Consider the following 6,507-nt stretch of genomic DNA (forward strand, 5'->3'; position numbering starts at 1 on the left):
TCAAGCCCATATGAAGAGCATATGTACGATTAAATTGAATGCAATATTACAATTAGAATCTATAATGGCTTCCAAAGAGTACACAAAATTCTTAGAAGTAGAGGATAGTCATTAACAACTGAAGATGTTTCTTGATTCAGGTGTTTCTTGATTCAACATGGACTAACTGGTGTGCTTAAAGGTTTATACTGTTACAGAAATCTTTTGTAACTTAATAAAGTTCGGCAAGCATCAAATATAGTTGAAGCCGTCTTATACTTACTCCACTCATTCAGCTCTTTTTCAAATTATGATGAGTTCGTGTAGCAAAATCAAATACCATTGATTTTCATTAAGCCACTTTCCTAAAATAAACATACATAATTTAAATATTTCCTATATAAATGCTATAATTGAGGTGCCTATAAGAACTGAAAAATCGGACCGAATAAAATTAATTCAGTTCTTCAATCGCTTTCGGTTTTAATTTTTTAAAATTTTTGATCTTCAATCCGGTATTCAGGTTTAAAGTCTTGGTATTTCGATTCTTTAATATAACCCAAATACCGAAATGAGTCTGCATCCTGTAACACCTTAATATTCTGAGCATCACTTTATATGATTTAAGGAGTGAGTATTTATTGGCATTCTGGCAAATCCCATAAGCACTATTTCAATGAACGTAAATTTTTGGTGGGAATAAGAATCTTTCGGAGTTATACTTCTTTTATCAATTGTGACCAAAGCTTTTCAACTAAGAAGAATATTGTTGGATTAATTTAGTCCGTCCACCTAGAATTATGACTTATATATTTGGAAAATATAAAAAATAAGGGCACGTAGAAATCAGTAGGACAATGAAAAGGGAGCAAGTTGTTTATCTCCTTAAATATTACTCCCTTTGTCCCATATTAGTTGTCCTGTTTAGTTTTTCGAGAGTTAAATTGACCTTTCTTCGGAGCTAAATTGCAATTGTGATATGATATTAAGTGTCAACGTCAATTTAGTTTTTAATTTATTTATTTTATTTAATTACACGTCATTAATGATGCTAAATTTAGTATATTAATAGTTATATTTATTATTTCACAAATTTTATTATATCATACAAAAAAGTTATTATTGTTTTATGTTTAATTTCCTTTGAGACCCGCCGCACATCGCGCGGGTACAAACATTAGTATTATATTTAAAGGAGGGTAGTCTAGCTTGATATTAAGTCAAGTGGCGTAATATAAACTAGCCACTTGGCAACAAATTCTATTTATTTTAGAATTTGAGGTGCTTGGTTTTAGGAGAAAAGCAATTTATTTTTTTTAAATAATGAAAATATATTTCCGAAGCTGAATAATGAGCAAGTTATCATGAACTATTGTGCAATTTCCATCCTTAGCTCACTTTTTGAGCGTATAATTTATTTCAAGTATGTTTTGCATTAACTTAGATAATATAATTGATAAATCTATAGAATATTATTATAAAAATAAATGCAAAATTATAAATAATAAATTTTTTTGAGTATTATAATAAACAATTATTTCAAGAGTAAGAAAATCTATGTTTTACATTTTATTATATAGACATAAGTGAACAAAAGACCATTTAGTATGAAGTCACATGTCAATGAAACGATATTTAGTAATGGATAATGCAATGACAATAAACAAAATCGTAGAAAAGAGAATTTTTCTAAAATTATTTTTTATACCGTAGATATATTTGGATAAGATTATTTGAACTCAAACCATAACAGACAAAGTTAAAGATAAGAAATATTGAAAAACAAAAAAATTTCAAGCCTTGGCAATGTAATGGTACCAAGTAATGAATATAATACCTATAACGATAAATAAAGAATACAAACGTCAAAAACTTTAATGTAGAAATATAGAGAAATAAGACTTATTTATATATAAAAACATTGATATAAAAACATTGAGTATAAACTCAAATAGTTAATACTCACCGCGCATCACGCATACTAGTTATATTAAAATTTTAATAGTAATTGACATTCTTTATTTAGAATTTCTAACTCCTAATATTTAGAATAATTTTAAATTTACTGCTTTGACTTTCTGGATCGTTTTAATGCAATAAAAAAGTACTATAATTAGGTGTGGTTTAGAATTTGAATTAGAGTTGAAATTTGAATATGTGAAATATAAACTTAAAAAGACTTCTTTGTCAATTCCAATTGAAATATTGTTTACCACCCAGATTTTCAGAAGGAAAATTTACTTGTCATAGCTACTCCTAAGAATTAATTATGAATAATAACTACCATATTTAATATTTAATTTTTGCAGCTATATTATTCTAAAATTACATTTCATAGCTACCCAACTAAATTTCAATTACTGTGTTTCCTCATCTCCTAAATAAACGGTCCATTAGCTATTCTATCCCTAAATACACGGTCCATGAGATCTCAACCCTCTCTTTATCTCACTCACCCTTCTCTTTCTCTCTCTCGTTACCTATCTCACTCCCGCATCCTTGTTTTAACAGAGGGAGTATTATAAACAGCTTATTTGGCATTTGAAATGCAAAAATTAAAGTTTAGCTCCTTTTGAAGGGCAATCCGTGCAATTTCTTCATTGTTGTTACATATCGTTCATAGGGTTTTTATTTTTTTTCCTTTTCTTTTTTTAATGCTTCCGCCTGAGCATTGAATGCTGCCGGTGGAGTTGGTGGAAGTGGTGCTGGTGCCTGATGAGTATAATCGGTGGCTTGAAAGATGTGATGATGATTTTGTAAAATATTGCTAATTTCCTTCTCTCACTGATAACTTGTATTATTCTATCGCCCCTCCGGTATGAATCCAACGCATACTCCACCTTCGATGAGAGTTGTGGAGCTTTATCCCCACCAAGTGTTTCATAAAATATTTCAATATATTTTAGTGTATTGTTTCAGTATATTTCGTTGTATTTCAATGTATTTCTAATTTATGAAATAGTTTCTGATATATTTCATTGTATTCCATTGTATATATGCATACTACAATTTTATATTTCTTAAACAATCAACCATATTTCATTGTATTCCAGTGTATATTTTTATGTATTTGGAAGTATTTCTAAAAGTTTGGAATGGAGTAATTTGGAGAGAGAAACGTAGTTGTCGTGATTGTTGTTGGTGGTGGAGGAAGTGGCAACAAGGAAAGCAGTGGAGGATCTCCAGCCAATGGCCGAAGCTCAGCTATAACAATTCGTTTGTTAAATCTCCATGGATGGGCCAAAAGAAGAGGAAAATCCTTCTTATGTTTGCTGATCATGTGGTGTTGTTTATCTTATGAGTGATGAAGAATAATATTGATTATATCAATATGATATTATAGCATCATCTAGGAGCAAGAGAATAAGTTGTTAGTGTAGAAACACCATTGATGAGAGTTGTGGAGCTTCATGCCCACCAAATGTGTGATTAAATGTTTCAGTATATTTCAGTGTATTTGTGTGTATTAACAAACAATATATTTAATTTTTAGTATATTTCAGTGTATTATTTTTTCCCTTGATTATGTGTATTTCAATATATTTCAGTGTATTTATGTTTATATTTAATTATTTTTGCCATTGATTATGTGTATTTCATTGTGTTTTATCTAATTTTAGTATATTTTCAGTGTATTATTTTTGCCATTGATTATGTGCATTTCAATATATTTCAGTGTATTTCTATTTGGAATGGAGTAATAGGGGGAGAGAAAGAGGTGAGCTGTTATTGAAACATCAGCCATTATGCGTGAAATATGGTTGATTTAATTTGATTTACCGTTTAAAAAGAAAAAGAAGAATTTGTTCAAAAAATATAGCCTCTTTTTACTCAACCCGATTTTGTATGTCCGTGTATTTCATCGTATTTCAAAAAAAAAAAAATGAAATGTAAAAATTACCTTATTGATAATCGAATTTTCAACTGTTCTTCACTACGACAATGTAAAATCACTCGTTCGTGAATTACAGAGTGTATTAGCTCGAATCAGATTGTTGAAAAAATTTCAAAGATGAAAGAAAATTTTCTTGTATTTTTGGAAAGAGAGAGATGCTTTGAGTTTTTTTGAATTCAAAAACTTTTGAATGAAGTGATTTTGATTGACATACGTTAGCTGTAATGGAACCTCATGAGGTTTGCGTGAATCATGGAACCATTAATACAAATTACCATATAATTTGAAAAAGATTTTTATTGCCATAAATATAGCGTTTTTTACTCGACAGCCACGCTGTATTTCGTTGTATTTCAAAAACGGGAGATTCAACCGAAATACAGCCAAAAAACAAAATTATGAATTGTAAATCTTCAACTTGTAGCTATAACCTGTTAGAAGCTATTAAAAGGTAGCTATTTGTGTAAGTTTTACTTTTCAAAAATTTATGTTCGAATCGAATTATGCCTATCTTTTTTTCTATAAAAGGGATACTTAATAAGAATTAGGATAAATTGTTAAATATTTATTATAAAATTCAAAACTTGATATATTAATTTAAACTTTATCTTGAAAAAAAAAAGGTTTGAAGCGAATTATTAATTGATATTCTTTAATAATTAGAACATTTAAATTACATCTGTGCATTACTAAGAAATTAAAATATTTACCATTCAAATATCACCAAATAAGAAAAATTATAGTTTTGTGTTACAGAGAAATTATAATATTTTTAGTTACACCATTTATAGAATAATATTTTATGACAAAGAATATTCATGATTTCAGTATAATTGAATAAATCAAGGAAGCATCACAAAGATAGTCAATTAAGGAAATAATCAATTAGCAATCAAACACCGACACATCTTTATGTCTCTTATTAAGAGATGATAGATTATTAAACTTTGATGATTCTTTATTAGGAGTTGGGAAAAGGGTCAAAAATACCCCTCTACTTTGGAAAAAAGGCTAAAAATATCCTCCGAACTTATTTTGGGTCAAAAATACCCCTCCCGTCCTTAAAGTTTTCAAATATACCCCTGCCTTGACGGAAATTATCCGTCAAAATAACCCGAAATCACAAATAACCAAAACCCCTATTCTCCAATTCCCTCAAACTTCATACGTATGTATTGGGGGAATAAGGGATTTTATGGATTATTATTTAGTTGGGTCGATTGGAGCGTTTTAAAAAATAATTTCAGTTATTTTGGCCAATAACTTACGTCAAGGCGGTATATTAAAGGGTATTTTTGACCCAAAATAAGTTTGGAAGATATTTTTAGCCCTTTTTCCAAAGTGAGGGATATTTTGGCAAAGTTTTACAAAGTAACCTCCCAAACTATTTTAATCGTATCCAAACTATTCCGTGACATCAATGACCAGAATATATTGGATACGTTAACTCTTAATATTAAAACAAGAAACATGAATAGCAAAGTTAACACAAAAGAAATAGCTGTGATATATAGAGTATATTACAGACTAATGAAAACAACATTAGCTCCAAAAGCTAAAATAATGAGTCCAAAAGGAGTCACTTTGCTCATGGAATCAAACCAAGAACGTAGTAGTACTTTTGTACCAAGAATGATAAAATGGAATGAAATTTTATCTAAAGATGAATGACACTTCGATGCCAAAACTCAACCAAAAGCTAAGTTCTCATACTATCCTAGGGTTCAGTCGAAATCCTATTATAATCCAGTCATGTTCCTATACTGTGTATTTAGGTTTACTGTTCATCTTCCTTAGAGCTTAATAACTTTATTCTCTAGTCCAGTACTGTTAAACCCTTTTGAGTCTTAGTGTGAGGTAACCGAATAATCCCTGGTTAAGACGTGGGCAAGCCTGTATAGATCGCCGTTGCTCAAGTGCCAGGAGGGCCGTAGGAGCCAGACAGGGTTGGGTGTTCCCGTCCCCAAGACCACATAGAAAGAAAGGGGAGACACAATAAGACACTAGAGAAAAAAGTTTATAAAAACTAAGAAAGATAAACAGTAAGCTCTAACTAATAACAGTAGAAGAACAAGTAGGATAAACATAACAGAGATAGTACGTACCCACATAGGATAGTATCCCATACTCCAATTCCTTTCAAAAAGAAAAACATTTATGAAAACTCACCGTTCTTTTAAAAGAATAGTTTTTTTTTTTATAATAAATGCAAATGGCAATTCTATTTTCATAAACAAGAATTACTAGATCATTTAGAAACTTTGGAAACAGAATTACTGTTTCAAATTTCTTTAAAAAATCCTAGAGTTCTTGATAATTATAATAAAGGAGATGATAGAAATATTACTTTGGAAGAAGTTTTAATTTATATAGAAAGAATTGAATGGTTATTAGAATTCAACAGAGAAAATCTATCTGCTACTGAAAATAGTATTAAGTGGTGTCAAAACCAACTTGATAAAATATCTGCACAGTATTAATTATGAATTCTGAAAAATAGAATATTTTAAACAGTGTTAATATGTCAACAGAAGCTACAAAGATAGCTAAAGTTGAAAATGAATTACAAAATTGGAATATTCCAAAGAAACCATTCTGACAAATTTATAATACAGGAAAGTTTTGTAAAAAAT

This window comes from Lycium ferocissimum, chromosome 7 (genome assembly GCF_029784015.1).
Source record: "Lycium ferocissimum isolate CSIRO_LF1 chromosome 7, AGI_CSIRO_Lferr_CH_V1, whole genome shotgun sequence".
Lineage (NCBI taxonomy): Eukaryota > Viridiplantae > Streptophyta > Magnoliopsida > Solanales > Solanaceae > Lycium > Lycium ferocissimum.